This window comes from Uloborus diversus, chromosome 2, assembly GCF_026930045.1.
Source record: "Uloborus diversus isolate 005 chromosome 2, Udiv.v.3.1, whole genome shotgun sequence".
Lineage (NCBI taxonomy): Eukaryota > Metazoa > Arthropoda > Arachnida > Araneae > Uloboridae > Uloborus > Uloborus diversus.
In genome coordinates this window covers 104126440-104146577 of record NC_072732.1, presented here as the reverse complement: position 1 = coordinate 104146577, position 20138 = coordinate 104126440, and positions in this window count along the sequence as shown.

The window sequence follows — 20138 nt, the reverse complement described above, 5'->3', positions numbered from 1 at the left end:
CAAATGAAGGAAAAAATACGTTTAGTTAAAAAAGTTGTTTCTAAGTTGTAAGATTTTTCTAAAAGAAGAAGGAAAAAAAAAAAGATTTGTTAAATTAGGAAAATTTTTCACACAACTTTAAGAAACAAGGGTTTTAAACAGGCGTTTAAAAAGTTATGTATTTTACTAATTAATTTAAAGTAGATTTTTTTTTCACGAAACTACTTCAAAATTTAGATAATACATCAGTTTAGGAGACATTTTTTTTCATGATTACTAAAACTGTGTATTTTAAATAGAATCACTTGCTAGTGTTGTGATAAAAGTTCGTTACGGTAATGTGTAAAATACGGTTTGTGACATTGAAGACATTCAATTTGCATTATTTCAATGTCTATATTTTTTAAAGGAAAAACTTCAAAACCCCCTTTTTTGTTTTAGAAAACAAAGGTGTCACTATTTTTAATTTAATTTTTTTTTCATCCGAACTTTTAGATATAGATTGTAGTAACACGAAAAACAATGTTTCGTAAATCAATTTGCACGGGTGTTAGATTTTTACGCGGATATTGCATTCTTTCATTCGAATACAGTAGAACTTGATTCATCCGGCTCCCGTTTATCTGGATGTCCAGTTTATCCGGATCAAATTTGCAGAGGAAAAAAAAATACATATATTCACTGAAATAATTATTCTAAATTGTGTGATAGTTTCTGCCTTGTCCGCCACAAATTTGTAATAAGGTGCAGTACACTGTAAAAACGATTCGGAAACGTTCCTGGGAAAAAATGGGCAGCTTATGTGCCCAATTTCGCAAGTAACATGTCTTGCAATAATCAGAAATGTTTTCTGCTAAAATTCAGTAACCTTCCTGAAATTATGCTGTAAGCCTCTTGAAAAATTCAGAAATCTTCCCGTTTAAAGGCAGTCGTGTCTCTGAAAAATTAAAGTAAATTTAAGAATTTATAATATAATAGCTTGGGACCTTTTTCTGATTAAGCAAGGAAGTTCCAAAATCAGTATTACAAGCATGGTAAAAGCTAAGACAGAATTGCAGGTAAAAATCAAGCATTTTACTCGCCTGCAATTCTTGCAAAACTACGCATTCCATTGATTTATTCACTCCCTTTGGGAACTTAATCAGTCCGGACGGGCCGTACTCGAACTGAAGCCGATACATTTTATAAATACGCTTAGTTAATCTTTTAAACTGGGAGCTGAAAGTATTTTTCAGTTTTTCAGTGAAACATATATAACAGTGAGAAGTCTGCATTCTTGCAACTTGTAGCAATTCAGGAAACTTTTCCACAATGATATTTGATTTTTCCAGGAAGTGGATACAAAGCAATGAAATCTTGAAACGTAACACGGAAATACTCAGTAACGTTTCGGAACTTTTTTACAGTGTATGCAGACACGTGTTTCGGGGTTTCAAGGAACCTTTTTTGAAATGCTGTAAAGTGTGCTCTTTTGAATGTAAAGTTTTCTCAAAATACAACTTTTCTGCATTGAAAAAGGTTCCCCGGAGCATTGAAACGTGTGTCACGTGTCTACAACTTATTGTAAACCCAAGTGTGCTCTTTTGAATGTAAAGTTTTCTCAAAATATCACTTTTCTGCATTGAAAAAGGTTCCTTGAAGCATTGAAACGTGTGTCGCGTGTCTACAACTTATTGTAAACCCATGAATTTATTTATGTTTCTTTTTACGTTACTCTGTTGCACTCATTTATTGTTTTAGATTTTGCTTCTAGCGAAAGTAAGACCAGAAATGAAAGCGAAAATTTTTCATGCCTCACTTTTTCAGACACAAAGAAAAAGCCTTAAATCGTGACGAACGACCATGTGTATGTAGCATATAAATTGAAGGCCATAAAAGATCAGGAAAGGGCTAAACGCTGATATTAAGTGCGATGTATGAGGGCCAATATTTCTTTTCGAAGCGTCCTTATTCTATAAAAGATCTCCTTTAGTCCGAACATAACGTGCTGTTTGAAATATTTGCTCTCGGATTCTGTGGTATTTTTGTCAATCCTTTTATCAAGGTTACAGATTTAAAACTTATACAAATAAATGTTAGATACGAATGAGTTTGCTACCGAAACTATGGTGGAAAAATGCATAGGGTCTGGTGGGGGAAAGTGGTCAATGGGGTAAAGTGATCATACGTCAAATAAATGACTATGGCTTGGAAATAAATGTTCGAATGAATGTGAAAATTTTATTTTAGGTTCGGGGAGTTAGGAACTACATTTTGAATACAAAATTTCAGAACTGGCAAAATTTTATTTGGCAAAAAAAAATATTTTGTGTAAATATGAAAATTTAAAAAATCTAAACACCTCTTTTAACTTCTTTGGGAAATTTTGTTTGTTAGAATTATGAACAGAATGATGGCATAGGAAGCTTCCTACATGTCTTAAGATTGCTTACTCATTAGCAGTTAGCTTAATATATTTTAGATAATTTTTTAGAACAATTTTAGTAAGATGGGGTAAAGTGGTCATAATATTATGCTTAACGAATATTGTTCTCCTAATGTCACTGAATCTTAAAGTATAAGGCAGATATAAATTAAATATTAATTTCACTTAATATGTATTGTTCTTACAGTAAATGGGGTTAAATATACGAGTATATACGTATGCATACGCATATATTCGTGTAGGCGCCTATATAAACGTATTCACATAAATGCACCAATAAATACTTATATGGGTATCTGCGATATGGGTATTTTTCGTCTATGCAGATATACATTCGACTATACACGTATATTCTTGCTTTTACGCGTATGTATACGAAAACTTATATACTCAGGTAGACACGTATATACACGTACATACTCTAGTAGATACTTACACACAAGCATATGATATACAAATATACAGGGTGAGCTTAAACTCTTGGGAAATTTTTTAATAGGTTTTAGAGGGGAGGATAAGAAGCAAGAATCATAAGGAACATATGGTCATAAACACAATGCTGACGCGCTACATGCATGCAAAGCCAAATACTGATGGATGCAAAACAGGTCATAAATTTGTTACACTAAGACAATTTTACACAACATTTTAGGTCGTAAGAAAGTTTTAAAGCGATTGAAGAAATTTGCGGCCTGCAGCTGTAATACATGCGTCACAATCACAAAGCACTCTCTGTTTTAATAACGAGACTTTTGAAAAACTTTCATCCGTCGCTGCGCCTTTGTCGCATTGCGTGTATTAGAACTACTACGGGCCGTAACTTTTAATTAATGCTCTAAATATTTCTTAAAAACTAAAATTTTTAGTAAAATCATCTATGTGTAAAAAGTTTGTGACCTATTTTGCGTCCTGACTTTGTGTGCATGTAGCGCGTCAGCGACCATAAGCTCCTTATTATTCTTTGCTTTTTATCCTCCCCTTTCACACCCCTTAGATTTTTGCTCAAGAGCTTGGATTCACTCTGTAGGCATACATGTATATAAGCGTATATACTCGTGTATACATATATGTACTGGTGTATACACGTAAATGTACGTATATGCGTCTTTTAAGGTATATAATTGTGTTTACACGTATACATACTTATACACTCGTGCTTCCATATATACATGTATACACGTGAATAGACATGTACAAACACGCATTGGATGCATCCACGAATTAACTCGTGTATACCCGTACATACATTTATATACACTTATGTATGTACCCACATGTGCACTTGTACATATATGCGTATATACGTCTACTAAACACATATATACTCAGGTATGCACGTATATACTCGAGATACAAGTGCATACATGCATATGACGTTCGTTTATACGCATATATACACGTGACACGTATATAAACATGACACATATATACTCGTGTAGACACGTCAACACTCCTTTAGGTAATCACGTATACATGCTTACGTACTCGTGTATACACGTATATACTTAAGTAGGCACGTGGTTGCATGTATCTGATGTATACATCTATCTACTCATACATGAACGTGTTTACTCATGTTTACACGATATACTCGTGTATACACACATATATTAGTGCATATACTTGTAACCATAAAAATAACTGAAAAATATACAAATATTAGGGTTATTTAATATGGTTTTGCATTTATTTTTAACTATGACCACTTTACCCCATGCTATGACCACTTTTCCCCCATCCCATGGGGTGAAGTGGTCATAAATACAAAGGGAAAAGAAAGTGTTATAAAACTAATTAAATCAATTTTTTTTCTTCTAAACTTCAATGTACTGTGTTCTTTAAACATGCAATGTAAAATAACAACAAAAAAAGTTGAAGTGTTTAAATAATTTGTTGTATTTATTACCCACCAAAGTTGAAAACCTACGATTTTATGACCACTTTACCCCACCAGACCCTACCAACTAAATAGTAGAAATTGAAAATGTGATGCTTAAAAAATTGGTGAAAGGTACATGATTGTATGGAAGCAATGCTTTTGCCATCCCGAAATTGTGATTCAAGTTTATTCTCCTACGTCTTACAGGAATATTTAAAGACTATCAACAGTTTACGAGTTATTCGAATCCATGAAGTATGGTTAAATCTTGAATCCTTGTCAACTACTGTCTTGACTAGCTTATCCTCATTTCTACATAGTATAAAATGAAGTCTCCAAAAAGCGTCCGTGTGTTTGAACTCGCAAAACTCGAGAACTACCCGGCCGATTTCGCTGAAATTTTCACTGTTTGTTCTTTTAAGTCCTGAAAAGGTTTGCAGACCAGTTCGAAAAAAAATTCGATGAATAGTTCTTTTTTCTTTCAATTTAGGCCCAATTTTCACATACTGAAAATTGCATTCCCGAATATGGAGGGGAAAAATTACTTGCATATGCTAATATTATATATCGTTGGAAAGAGTCGACTTTTCCGCGTTCTACGTAATTTGTTTCAACGCTCTAACTTAATTACGGCGGGAGTTATTTTTGTTCTTAGCTCGAATTTTTTTAGGCTTAGTTGAAATTTAGGCACTACTTTCTTTATTAAATCCATCAATAAAAAGTGAAGGAATTGTCCCACAGTTTTCGTTTTGACTCCATTGGAAAGAGCTGCTTTTGTTTACTCCAGATCTAATTCGACCTAAGGTCGAAAGTTTAACCCTCTAACTCCATTAGAAAAAAGTTACAAGCGAATTAAATGAAGTTCAAAAATCTGTTCTCTATTCAAGTTTTTAACCATTTTATTTTGCATTTCCTCGCTAACGCTTTTTGAATGCATTGTTTATTTCCATCTTTCTCATTTTCAATTCTTAAACTTATTTAATTTTGTGTTTCCATGGTTACGCCTTTTAAATCCATCTTTCTCATTTTATTTTAATTTCTTAAAAGTATTTTAGTACCTGTGTCGTCATTGTTTGGCGGGGAAATTTTGCCTGATGTTTTTTTTTCTTTGTTTAATCCTGGTTATTGAATATGCTTCGCTTGACACAATGGTTTTTTTTCAAGGTAGACCGGGCAAAGCCGGGCAACGCAGCTAGTATATATAATAGCGAATGATCGAGCAACGCTCCTGACCTCATCAGAAATGAAACTCGCGCCACGGCATGATAATTTTATAATATTTTTGGCATTTGACATGCTTTGGTGTTTGACATGCAGGTAAATGCTTTATTTTGACAAGGCTGAACTGGATCCAGTAGCTGAACTGTTTTACTGGTAAGACTGTCGTTTTAGGAGGATGAAGAAATGAAATAAGTGGTCAACAATGAACGCTATTTACTGGAGTTTAAGGTTCATCCATCTCCAGTACGTTAGGGTTACAATTTCAACTATCAAAATATCACCAATCAAGCAATTGCTTCGTTCAAATGTAGAAACAATTTTCATCCGGCATACCTTGATGGGCGACTTTCTAGTTGTTTATAAAAAGATGTTTCTTCCATTCCTCTTTTCTGGGATTGTAACAAAAAAAATGAATTTCTGCTTAAAAGTAATAAAATGGAATTCTTCAAGTTTCATAAAAAAAAGACTGTTAATTACTTATTTACTTTAGTTTAATACTAGCAGTACCCGCTCGGCGATGCCCGAGCTAAAAATTTAAAGGAAGTCCGTTAAATAAAATAAATTGACCCCCCGCCCCTCCGATGTGAAATGATCATTTTTCTTTAACTAAAATGCGTACAGACCTAATGCGTAAGAAACCTAATTAAAGTTGCTTTGGAATTTAAAGCTATTAGCCAAAACATTAAATTAGATTTATAGTTGCTTTAAAACTCTTTAGCGAGTGAAGCAGTTTCTTTTGCAATTTAAAATATTTTGCCAAATAAAGAAAAAATACACCAAATAGTATGTTTCAAATGCAAAATAAATAAGCAACTCCGATGTTTATCGCCAAACTCGCCCAGCAACCACGCTACCGTAACCCAGTTGTTAGCGTGAGAAGCGAACAACGATTAATTAGCTATTCCATCCGCCTAACGGAAGAAAAAATGCCATGGGGAAAATAACAGTCAGAAAAAAAAAAGAAAAGAAAAAGTCGTAAATTTCATTTGGTTAAAAACAAATCAAAAGTTTCTTTGGAATTCAAAACAATTCACCAAAACATTGAATTTTATTTACCGTTGCTTTAAAACAATAATCCTAGTCTGGATTGTCTGCTCAGCTCCTAACACGCCAAGCGACCACGCTACCGCAACCCAGTCCTTTTGCGATTGAAGCGGATGTTTTTCTTTGGTAATAATAATTGTTTCGCCAAATAAACGAAAACAGTGTAAAATCACATTGAGAGTAGCTTTCAAATGTAAATAATCCACAAATATATTGTTTATCGCCAAAGCCAAACAACAGCGCTACAGTAACCACCCAATTAGCCAACGAAGCGAACTCCGGCCGATAAGCGATCCAATGTTTAACAAAAACGTTTGAACGAAAGTTCCTTATCAAAACTTACGCCGTAGTTAAAAAACACGGTACATCTGGAACAAAAAAGAAATCCCGTACCCCGTATGAAAAAGAATTTATCTACAGAAAAGCTATGGTTTGAGAAAAGGGGAAAAAACCCCCTCTAGAAGAAAAAAAAATCCCCCCTCTCTGATGTCAAATAATCAATAATCATATTCTTTAACTAAAATGCGTAATCACCCTTTGAAAACCTAAATACAATCCTTTGCAATAAAATATTTTGCCAAAAAAAAAAAAAAAAAAAAATAAAAAATACATTAAAATTACATAAAAAGTAACTTTCAAATGTAAAATAATTCCGCAACTCTATAATTCATTGCTGAATTCGTCAAGAGACTTTCAAATTAAAAAGAAAATCAATTAACACAAGCACAATAAATTTAACCTAAATTGTAAAACAATCATAAAAAATGAAGACTTTCCCCAAAATGTTTTTAAAAAAGTAATTAAAAATTGCCTAGAAAGTGGACCTTGGGTTATAGTGAAAATGGACGTAGTGTTATAGCTTTGTCTCGAAAGAGAAGCCTTGAAAAGTGACTCAATTAGAATATCTTATTTCTCCGTTCTAATTAATCGAGAGAAATGGAACAAACATCATCTTGTTTGGAAAGGAAAACGCTTTCTAACGATATACGTATAATGCTAGAGGTGGGGGATTTTTTGCCCCCTAATTACGCAAAAATTTAGCTTAATTAGTTAATTAGAAAAAAACTAATTCGAAATTTAGAATTTCGGGTTCGAGGTGCACACCCCCGGGGTACGTTCAAATTTTTGTGCCAAGTTTCTGGGCTGTAACTGCTATGGGGTCTTCTGGCCATCGGGTACAAAGAAACACCGTCACCTTTATATATTTAGATAAAATAATATTCTCTGTTAATAACAGGCGAGGAAAACAACAGTCACACTCCCTTAAAACATTTCAACTTGTCTATCTATTTTCTTCTATCGTTTCCGCGATGGTTTGATGACGATGTCGTGTCCATAGATTGTGCTAAATATTGTCGAAGGTCCGAAGGACCGCAGCCGCCAGCTTCGGTGCCTCAGGACTGCAGAGGGTCTCCTGCAGCAGATCTCTGGCTTGTAGCAAGCCGAGTTTCAAGATCGCTGCAGTAACGCTTGGTCATTCAAAGATGTGTCTTGGTGTGATTTGGGTCTCTGGGCAGTTCTTGCAGTAAGGATAAGTTCTTTTTCCGTCAGGAAGTATTTTTATTCCTTTGTAATGCTCTGTTCTGAGTCGGTCGAGTGTGGTCGTCATGTCTCTAGGGAAGTCGAAGTCGGTTATCAAACGTTTCTTTAAGAGCTGTTTCCAAGTGAAAAGATACCTCTGGGGGTGCCAGACCAGGAAGTTATTCGGCTCTTGGCCTGGTTCTAAATTCTCTCGAACTGTCCATAGATGGCACCACCATCTACTGTGTTGTTTTTGTATTGTCCTGGAACAAAAAATTGGATCATTAGAGGTAAAAAGCTTCTCCGCTGAGAATAGCTATATACCTCAATTGTGTGTTACGAATACGAAGAGCTGGTTTAGAAGTTTGCATCTGGACCCTGCGTTCGCAACTGCAAGTGTGATGGTGTAGAGAGGTTGGTCAAGACCACGTGCCTCTTTGGCCAGGGCGTCCGCACACTCATTCCCCTCGATGCCTACATGTGCGGGTATTCACTGCAACACGCAAGATTTCCCTTTGCATTGCATCCGATCGAGCAAGTTGTTTATGGTGGAGGTGATGTTTGTCTCTCCATTTCGGATGGCCTCTAGGGCTGATTTAGAGTCTGAGAAGACAACTAGTTCCTCAGCAAGATCCACAGCTTGAGAATTAGTTACGTAAAAAGTTATAGCTTCCTTGATTGCCAAGAGTTTGCTGGCGAAATTAGAGGAAATTAATCCTGTGTTAATTTTATGATTGAATTTTTCTCCGCTTGGAACAGTGAAAAGGATGCCTGTTCCACCTCTATTGAGGAATTTGTCTGAAGAATCAACAGTAAAGGCAATAGCTAGGTTCTCTTGCGCAAGCTTTTCTATGGTTTCAAGGCCCTTTTGTTTGAGTAGAATGGGATCTTCCGTTCTCGAGCATGGTTGGAGCAAGTTCAGATGAATAGTCGTGTTTGGTGGTGGTGTTCTTGGAAAAAGAAGTTCCAGTAGGAAATCAAGGGATGAATGCTCCAGATTTGTCTGTCTGTGAATAACTCTATCTAACTGGAGAGTTGACGATCTTTTATGCCTTGTCGAAGTATTCCAGTTATTAAAGACTCTGGTAGAGATATGATCGTTGTTGCCGCTATGGTTTATATCGCTACAGTAAATGCCTTTAGAATACTAATTTTTCAATATTTTTTTGAATCTTCACGATATTAAACATAAATGTCTATCATCCACCATGTATACTTGGGTACGAAAATATAAAAGTTAAAAGTCTTGAATAAATAAATGCCTTTAGAGTACTAATTTTTCGATATTTTTATGAATCTTCACGATATTAAACATAAATGTCTATGATCTACCATGTATACTTTGGTATGAAAGTTAAAAAATGCTTTCTATTTTGCTTGTGTACAGAAAAAATTAATTCCTTTCAGTGTTCCTTTTTTAGCAAGTAATCTGCATATTTATTTTTCAGTAGAATGGTTTTCTTGTATGTTTTCAAATTTTCTGTAAATCTGCTGGAACTTGGTTCAAAACTCAGGGTATTCCAAGCGGAAAACAAGCAAAACGCACAGGAAAACTTCTCTTATCTTCATGAACATACCTACAATTTGGGCAAAATAATAAAAAATTGCAAGTAATCTGTTTCATGTAATTTTCAGCTTATATCTGCTTTAAGATGATCAAAAACAGTTTTCTCTCTTTTTCAGTTGGTAACTGTTCCTTTTAATGGCCACGTGACGAAATGTTTACTGAAAAATGGGAATTCAAGCATACTTTTTATATGACTGGAATTGCATAACATTTCGCCATGGACTTCTTTCTTGAAATTTGACAGAAGTCCAGCAATAATAGTATCTAGTTATTTTTGGCTATTTAATGCAATGTTCAATGCATATTTTGTGATTTTATGCATTTTAAGCTAGTATAAATGCGCATTAAAAAACAATTAACAATTTGCAGTGATGTTAACCATTTTCGTTCCACACAAAAAGTGGGAATTTCGCTTCATTGCCTTCTCTGTAATCAGCTATCAGTTTAAAAAACATCCTTTATTGGAGCAATTTAACGTTACTAAGCAGAAATGTGGAAACTTGTAATAAACTTACCACAGAACAAAAACATATCAATAAAAGAACTATTTCAGGGCTTCTTAATGAAACGCTCTTTGTTCGCAGAAAATTTTACAAAAGAAATACTATTGAAAGCTAGGAAAAGAAGAGAAAATTTGTTGCCTATTGTTCTATTTCATGTTCCTTTCATGCGATAAAAAAAAAAGTGGCGTAAGAAGGAGAAGATAATTGTTCTTCTATCTCTTAAAAATAATGACAAAGATAGTGAGAAGAACTGAGTATGGCTAGTAAGGAAAATCAATCGATTATCGGTGTTATTCGTTAGGTAATATAAAATAAAATTTACTTGAAAGTACGATGGGTTACAGTTAAAACTAACGTATTATTTGATATTTTCTTTCAGGATCATTGTGGATAGAATTTGTGGTTTATTTTCGTAAATCTATTATCGAAAACTCTGAAAGGTGCATCAAAATCAATGCACTGCACATCTTTACTAATGATAAAGCTGAAAGTCTAGATCTCTGGATCTCTGTCTGGATGTCTGTTATGCGCATGGCGCCTAGACCGTTCGGCCGATTTTCATGAAATTAGTTCGTCGCCCAGGGGCGAGCGCCTCGAAGCGATTTGCCGAAAATTCGATTTTGTTATTTTTCTATTCAAATTTTAAGAACATTTTACCGAGGAAATTTTCATAACGTGGACGAGCAAATTACCAAACCATGGACGAATAAATTACCATAACGTGGACGAGCAAATTACCATAACGTGAACGAGCAAATTACCATAACGTGAGCGAGCAAATTATCATAACATGGGCGAGCAAATTAACATAGAAAATTGGCGAGAAATTCATCATCCATTTGTAAACATACAGGAGAACCAAATGACCTTTTAATTTTCTACTACGGGCAAAGCCGTGCAGGTACCGCTAGTCCAAAATAACTGAGGATTTGAAATTCACTACCAAATATTTTTAGTAACATTCTGTATGACGATTAAAACTAGTTGAAATCCGATAACGGCTCGAGGGTCGAGGGCAAATATTTTTTCCGTTGAAAAATATCTCAATTTGCTCTTCCGATTGCTACCTATTTACACGTTTCTCGTTTTTCATTATTGAACTATACATGTGGTTCCCTGGTCAGGAATTTGACCAAAATTGAATCCGCGATATTTTACCGTTATATTTTATTCTGTAATAATATAAAACAAAATTCCTTTCAGTATGTACTACCAAAAATTATTTTAAAAGTCTAAACGTGTTTTTTATGTATGATTAAATATAAACTGGGTCATTCCATGTCAAGTGATCCAAAATTTGACAAATTCTTTCACTCACATTTTTGTATTTCTTTGAAATTTTGAAATTTGGCTCATCAATTGTACCTTTCAAGGTCATCAAAAGTCCCCATTTTTCAGATTTTTATCTCTTTTATTTTTTTATTTATGAGACTTTGATTTTAGAAAAAACTCTCTTTTTTTCATCACTGTAAAAGCGATTCGGAAACGTTCCTGGGAAATAATAGGCAGCTGATGTGCCCAATTTCTTCCAGTTACTCACATAGACTAATAATAAGAGTAGACCGAGCTTCCCCAGACTTGCTGATGAAAAAATTGGTTCATGGATACATCATGTGACTGGTGGAAGGCTCGGCGAAAACTTTGGCGGCATGGTTGCCAGATGGCAGGATTATCTATAGTTTGGCCCTCGGCATGTATTTTAAGACGTAATGTGTTTTTATTATAATTTTTTTCCCAGGTGCAGAGATGATTGAACTTTTTTTCTTTTAGTTATGCATTATTTTGACATTAGTAATTAGTTTTTGATCGCAGTTTTCAGTAACTTTAATTTCATTCGGAACTACTACATCAGCGTTGGCGTAAACGTAATGGCGTAAACGTTTTGTGTTAACGCAAAAATGTACTAATCGGTATCTTAAATTGAAATTGTGGGTAAAAATATTACCGTTTGCCGATTCTTTTTGGGCGCTTGCATCTTTAATTGCTTAGAGAGTTATTAAAATTGAATAAAGAAAATTCACAATACTATCTAAACGAAAAACTCACTATATTAACAAAATATTTACAACTTAGAATAACAAATTTACAGATCAGTCTCCATAAAAGATCATCTTTCCGTGTTCCATCAGTTTTATTTATTTTATTTCTCGCGGGCGTTGATCGTCAGCTACGATCGGGTAATGAGTCACATGGTTTGGTTTATGAGCAGCAAAAGGGTTGCCATAGCTCGGTCTACTCTTATTATTAGTCTATGGTTACACATCTTACAAAAGCCAGGAACGTTTTCCGCTAAAATTCAGTAACCTTACTGAAATTATCCTGGAAGCCTCCTGAAATGTTCAGAAATTTCTGCTTTTAAAGTCAGTCGTGCCCCTGGAACTTTAGAGTAAACCTAAGGAGGAATAATACAATAGCTTGGAACCTTCCTGCGTTTCCAGGAATGCTCCAAAAACAGTATTGCAAGCATGGCCAAAGCTAAGGCAGAACTGCAAGTAAGTATCAAGAATTTTTTCTCGTCTGCAATTCTCGCAAAGCTACGTAGCCCATAGACTGATTTGCGCTATTTGGACGCCTTATCAAACTAGACGGGCCTTAATCGAGCTGAAGCCAAAACACTTTATATGCACGCTCAGTTGATCTTTAAACTGGGAGATAAAAATATTTTTCACAACAGTGAGAAGTCTGCATTCGTGCGACTTATAGCAGTTCAGCAAACGTTTTGACAATGATACTTTTACAGGAAGTGAATAAAAACCACTGACATCCCGGAACGTTACACGGAAATACTCAGTAACGTTTCGGAATTATTTTACATTGATGGATGCTTGAACATAAAATGAACTATTACTCAGCACCAAATATAGATAGAAAGATTTGGTAAAAAGTATTTTAAAGTACGTTAGTTGCTGTTTAATGTGATATGCAACATGACCAATTTTAAGTCAAAATTATTTTCAAAAATTTAATTTAAAATTTACATTTCTCAAAAAACATATGATGAATTTAAAAAAAAAAAAAACCCTCAAAATTTTCTGTGCATTGTATTTTTATTTGCGAAAAACTTCAAGTTGGGATCTCAATGGAATCATATTTTTATGAATTGTTGAATAAAATATGACTTAAGAAATAATGATATTTTTCAGATTCTATTTAGTTAAATATGGATTATCTTACTGGTGATTGTCATATGAGTAGTTATTAAACATGGTTATGCTTGAAATGAACTGGCATGAACTTTTAGATTGGTAAGCACCCCTCCCCCCCCCCCGGCACCACCACTTTAAATTTTTTGTTTCAATTTTTTTTAAAGTTTTCAAAATGTAAATAAAACAAAACAAAACAGTAAACTTATTAAAAGTTGGTAAATGTTCTTCTTTAAAACAAGACGAAGTATATCCTCCCCCTCCTACGCACCCAAACATACGCCTCACCTGGGGATTGAATTGAGAATTATTTTTACCCCATATGTTTTCTTCTTTTCTCCGACCAAGTCCTTCCTTTTAGATCAAAACTTCTCAAAGTGTACTTGATTAGTTCAATATTTGGTAAGGAAAGTTATGATTCATTTCATCCCCTATCACCAACCTTCAATTTCGGTAGGAGGAAAATAGTTTTTTCCTAGATCATAGCAAAATAGTATTTTTCCCACGTCGTTTTAATGTTTTTTCCATTCTTTTCACACAAAACTACAAATTAACCAAAGTATCAGATCATATGTCTGTTCACAGATGTCTTTTTACAACATCTGGATTGCAGCTGTTTTTTTCTTTTCTTTATTATTGCTTGTTTTCTTTTTAATTTCTGTTGTAAAGGGGTGTAATGCAACGAGATCTATCTATACATTTTTAAAGCAGTTATAGATCAAACTTACTTCGCTCTTTTGAGCATAACCTTCCATGTTGTTATGTTTCATTCCGGATTACTTCTCCTCACTCTACTATCCCACTTTCCGAAAAAAAGAAAAGAAAAAAGCTGCAAATAAGTATGGTTTAATTCAGTGATGTTCCCATCAATTTTTCTGAAAGTATGCTCCCAGTAATTCACTATGCGCAATATGTGTATGCATCATATACAAAAAATATCTAAAACATGTTTGAGAGCATACGGCACACATGGATATACCCGTGGTTTTATTTGTCTGTTAAAGTGTTCCCGACTTTTAACGTTTGTGATCCCCCCCCCCCCCCTTCATTTTAAAGCCTCAGCTGCTACTGATGGTTGGAAGCTTTTGTTATGCTTTTTACTCTTACGTACCACCTTTTTTTTTCCAAATTTGAAAACAGTTAAAAAAAAAAAGGTAAATGGTGGTAGTGCGGGGGGGGGGGGGGGGGGCTTACCAATCTAAAAGTTCATGTCAGCTCATTTGAAGCATAGTCATGCTTACATACTAATCACTAGACGTAGACGATCACCAGTAAGAGAACCCCATGTTTACCTAAATAGAATTTGAAAAATATCATTATTTCTCAAGTCAAATTTTATTCAAAAATCCATTAAAATATGATACCATTGAGATCCCAACTTGAAATTTTGCACAATCAAAGATAAAATACAGAAAATTTTTTGAGAATTAAAAAAAAAACAAAAACGAGCTGATGTGTGCATCACATGACTTCCTTTTACTCCAATTTAATGTCATTTTCTCATTATTGGCAGTTTTAATATGACTCAATAGTTTACTCTCTAAATATCACCAACAGTGGCCAAATTAAAACCAGATTTAAAAAGAAAAAAAAAATCGCCAAATTTGTTTCCAAGTTGGCGACAAAACTTGGTGACCAAAAGACTGGCGATATGTTGCCAAGTGTCCGCCAAATTATAACACAACGTGAATTTACATAGAAATTAACAATGATTCCCCCCCCCCCAAAAGGAGTAAAAAACCCCCTTTGGAGCATACGAATGCAACCAAAAAAGAATGTGCACAACTGGACCCCAGTAGGAGTCTACGTACCAAATTTCAACTTTCTAGAACATTCCGTTCTTGAGTTATGCGACATACATACACACATACGTACATACAGATGTCACGAGAAAACTCGTTGTAGTTAACTCGGGGATCGTTAAAATGGATATTTCGGTTGTCTGTACGTTCCTAGGCACATATCCACGTGTGATCGGGTTGGAAAAAAAACTCAACGTTCATTTGGGGGTGAGCAAAATGGAAATTAAGGCCAATTTTTGGGTGAAAATTTTTTCGCGAATACAATACTTCCTTTTTTGTAAAAGGAAGTAAAAATCATTACATGTTTTCTGAGAAATTTAAATTTAATGTTTAAATTTTAATTCTAAATATGAAATGTTTCATTAAACTAGACATGTTGCATATCATATTAAACAGCAACTATTGTACTTTAAACTGTTTTTACCAAATCTTTCTATTTACATTTGGTGCTGAGTTACTGCCCATTTTATGTACAAGCCTCCATGAAAAACAGAGGGTTTTCTAAAAATCAAAGCCTCATATATAAAAAAATAAAGGAGATAAAAATCTAAAAATTTGGGCGTTTTGATGAACTTGAAGGGTACCATCGATGAGCCAAATTTCAAAGAAATACAAAAATGTGATGAAAAAACTTTGGATCACTTGACATGGAACGACCCAAACACCTTATTGGGAGGTGTCGAAAAATTCGAATTTTTGCTTCCTTTTACATAATAAAGGAAGTATTGTACTGGCAAAAAAAAAAAAAAAAAAAGGAAAAAAAAAAAAAAAAAGAAAATCACTCAAAAATCGGCCTAAATTTCCATTTTGGTTGCCCCCGAATGAATGTTGAGTGGTTTTCTTGGCCCGAGCGCATGTGCATGTGAACCTAAGAACATATGGACGTCTGAAATATCCATTTTGACGATACTCGAGTTAATTACCACGAGTTTTCTCGTGGCGTCTGTATCTACTTATATATCTGGCGTAACTCATAAACGGTATGCCGTAGAAAGTTGAAATTTAGTATTTAGACTCTTAGTAGGATCTAGTTGTGCCCCTCCCTTTTTGGTGCATTCAGATGTTCAAAAAGAGTACATTTACATCTTTTTGGGGAAAATCAGTGTTAATTTCAATGCTAACTCAAGTGATGTTATAATTTGGCACGTACTTGCCGATATCTCACCAAACTTTTGGTCGCCAAGTTTTGTCGTCAACTTGGTGATGTATGCCAAGTTGACTAAAACTTTGGCGAAAAAAAATGTTTTTCGAATTTACTTTCAATTTGGCGCTATTGGCAGTATTTAGAGTTATCCATTAAATCACGTTAAAATTGTCAATATTGGGAAACGTCATCTCTGTAAAACGTTTGCATTGGTTCGCGACAAACTAGTTAATACTTGAAATGGTCTTAGATTCCTTTTTGCTAGTGACACGCTCGAATAAGGTAAGGTTATGGTGTTTTTCTGAATGTTATGTTTAAAAATCACTAAATTGGCGTAAAAGGAAGAAATGTGGTGCACACATCAGTTCATTTCAAACAATTTGGGCACTATATCGGCGGATTTGATCTACAAAAATAATATAGATTTTATTTATAAAACAATGTTACCAACGAACTTTGTTCGTAATTTGTTGTTTTTGTTGTTTGTTTTATAAAAGAAAAAACATATTTCACGATTAGGGTCCAACAGTTTTGATATCTTACTAAAAATGTTCAGTAAAAAAAGTAAATAAAAGAGAAAATAGAATAACTTTTTTTTGAACATAATATGCATTCATGTTTTTCATTCCATTATGCATTTCTAAAATTACAAAAGAAGTTGACAGCACATTTTCTTTCTAGTTAAAAAGCAGTAATTTATTTGAACAAAATTGAACATAACAGTTTCAGCTTTTGCTGACGCTTTACTTTTCTTAAACCGGCAACTTGCTCCATTTAATACTCATCAGCAGTCTATTAATCACCGAATAACAATAGGCGAGAAACTTCCTTAGACGCTGTCTTTTGTTAGACTTTCTCTTTTTCACCGCGTTTTGGATGCATGAAGATTATGGAAAGGTTAACGATCTGTGGTTGAAAGGTTCTACGGGGCTCTCAATCCTTTAAAAAAAAATTGAATATAACACAGGGTGATTTAAAAATCACGCAAACCGTTACAAAATATTTTTTTTTAAAATAACTATTTATTTTTTTGACTTGTTGTTAACACTATACTGTTCGAAATATGTATTCCAAGACAACTACAGAATCAAATTTAATTCTGAATATAATGTAAGACTGAAACTGGTCAGATATTTTAGCCAAACTTTGAGCTTTCTTGTTATAGAACTATCTCATTTTGAGAGTTCTTTCGAAAATGACTGAAGCTCAACAAAGAATAATCATAGTTTGTGACTTGTTACATTTCTTCTGCATTCATTTTTCAGCTATCATTTTAGTTTGTAACAATGTTTGTATTTTGCAATTATATTTTTTTTTTTTTGAACTGTGGAGCAAAATCCAACAAAAGGTAACCCAGATTTATCGTGTGTGTGTGTTTCTTTTTGACTTGATACACGGGGCTGCCCACTTTTCCCTAAGAGCAAAAGCGCACCCTCCCCCCAATACCATGAAGACCCATTAAGTCGGAAGCCCCCCCCTCAGAAAAAGAGGAATATACTTTTTAAAACACCACTCTAAAAATTTCAATAGCGCAGTCAGAGCCATGATCCCCTCCCCCTCCAGGTGAGTACCCCTGCATGCACAAGGGGCTCAAAAACTTCTTCGGAATTTTGGAAGGGTTCGCAAGGAAAAAAGGTTGGGAACCACTGATTTAGAACGATTATTACATGAATTTAAATAAAAATAACTGGGTTGATTAAATACTGTAATAGATTTTCTGATGCGTTATCAGGAGAACCATGAATTTCTGCGCAGTTGGTCCGCAAGATATGGCACAATTTACTGAATGGGGTTCTTTCCTTCAGTCAAAAGTAGTACTTATTGTCACTGAAAGTTATAGAATAAGCAAAAAAAAAAAAAAAACCATGAACCCAGAAAATACTTTCATTTTCCCAACAGTTATTTTTAAATTATTTTTTTAAAATGTCCGATTTTTCAAACAAGGCGTGGTCTTGATGACGTCACAAATGATACTCTTAGGCGCATCTTTCTATCGCGCTTCCACGTTATGATAATCAAGAAGCGAATTAAAATTGCGCTCTACGCTTGCTATCAACCATATCGTTGCCAATACACATGAGTAAAAATGTGAATTAAATATTTTGTTCTGTGAATGGCAACACTGAATGGTATTTCATCATTTGTGATGTCATCGGCAGAAACATAAATAATGAAAGCGCTCCAAATTAAGTAATTTTTAAAAAAAATATTAAACTTAGTCAAATTATTTAAAAAAGGTCAGACCCTATGTTTTTAAGCATGCTCTTTCAGAAAAAAATACTTTTAAAATTTTGGAAACAACCCCATTGTGTAAGATTCTGGTTGACACTACTATTATGAATGATTAATGAAAAAGAAAAATGAAAAATTAAATTGCTTTGTAAAACTATGCGCATGTGGGATGCGTATAATTTAATTTGTTAATTTCTTCTTTAAAATGGAGGTATAAGAGTATTTTATTGACATTTAATGGAAAGTGGAGAGCAAAATAAACGAAAAGCAAAACTTCTAAAAAATTAATTGGCTCTCTTCAAATATGTTTTTCAAATTTTCAAGTCAAAAATGTGTCTGAATAATTAATTAAACCCACGCTGAAAGAACTTAATTAAACTTTATTGATCTAAGGATAGTACACATTTTCTATTTGCTTAGATATATATTCTCCGCTTTCTTTTCACGACGGAGGAAGAACTGTTGATTTTTGACACTAATGAAAGAAATTATTCTGTTTCATTTAAAATGTTCAATAAGCCTTTTTACGAAAATGTATGCTCATAGCCTCTAATTTGAAACTTTTAAAAAAATTTATCACTTAGAGTGAAAATACATTATTCAAATATCTGAATTCATTCTTGATTATATATAACCAAGTAATGATATTTCAAGATAGTTTAAATTATACATTCATTTAAATAAGCAATGAACTTAAAAAACCAATGTTATCTGAATGTATGTAGCCTTATTAAAATGGCTCTACTGCATATCCCCTCACTTTAGCGCATTGTAAAAAAAAAAGAACACACACACAATTATATATTTTTCGTTTTCAGTTAATAATTCTTGTTTTATTTAAGTTATAAGTCCGTTTTTCTTAAAAGCAATCATACTTTTTTATTTTATTTTGTTTCATGCTGTATTAAAAGTATTTTTTGGTAAAACGTTCTTTAAACTGACTTATTTCGCCATTTATTCCATCATTCTTTAGTCACTAGTTTCTTTGATGAATTCTGCCACTTTTAGTTGAAATGAAACTTTGCATTCCCATTTTACTTTTCAATATTTTACTTTAATTTAATAATTGTTTCGTTTCATTCCGAACAATATTTACGGTAGAAATAATCAAACTAAAAATGTAAAAGTTAAGCGGCATCTTTGAATTTTTTTTTTGGTTAGATAAAAAAAGAATCGAGTTTCCGAAACGCGTAGATTTTTCTCGTTTTCTACCACATAATCTTGATTTACTGAAAATATCTCTGGCTCTCTGCTCCAAAAATCTGTCACGAAATATATGTAAAACCTATGGTAAACTTGTATCGCTCAAACGAAATGTTTTGTAAACGTCTACAGCTGCACAAGATTTTCATTTTTTGCGATGTATTGAAGCCGTTTCGCGCCTCTTTTCCATTTCAGCTTGGTACCACTGGATGTTTTCCCAGGTGTTTTCATTAAAATTTAGTTTGACTTGTCGATTTTCGTACAGAAATTTTTGCAAGAAGTAAACCTAAAAATAATTTGTACTTGTTAAAGCTTTCAATCCTGATCCAGTAATAAGTTGGGTAGCAGAAAGTTCTTGTTTCTGTAAATTTTACGCAGCAACAAAAACAGCCGAACTTGTTTATTAAGAACGAGAAGGGAGAGCAATATTTGCTCGTTAAACCGAACTCACGTGAAAGACGGGGGTCCAGCCCGC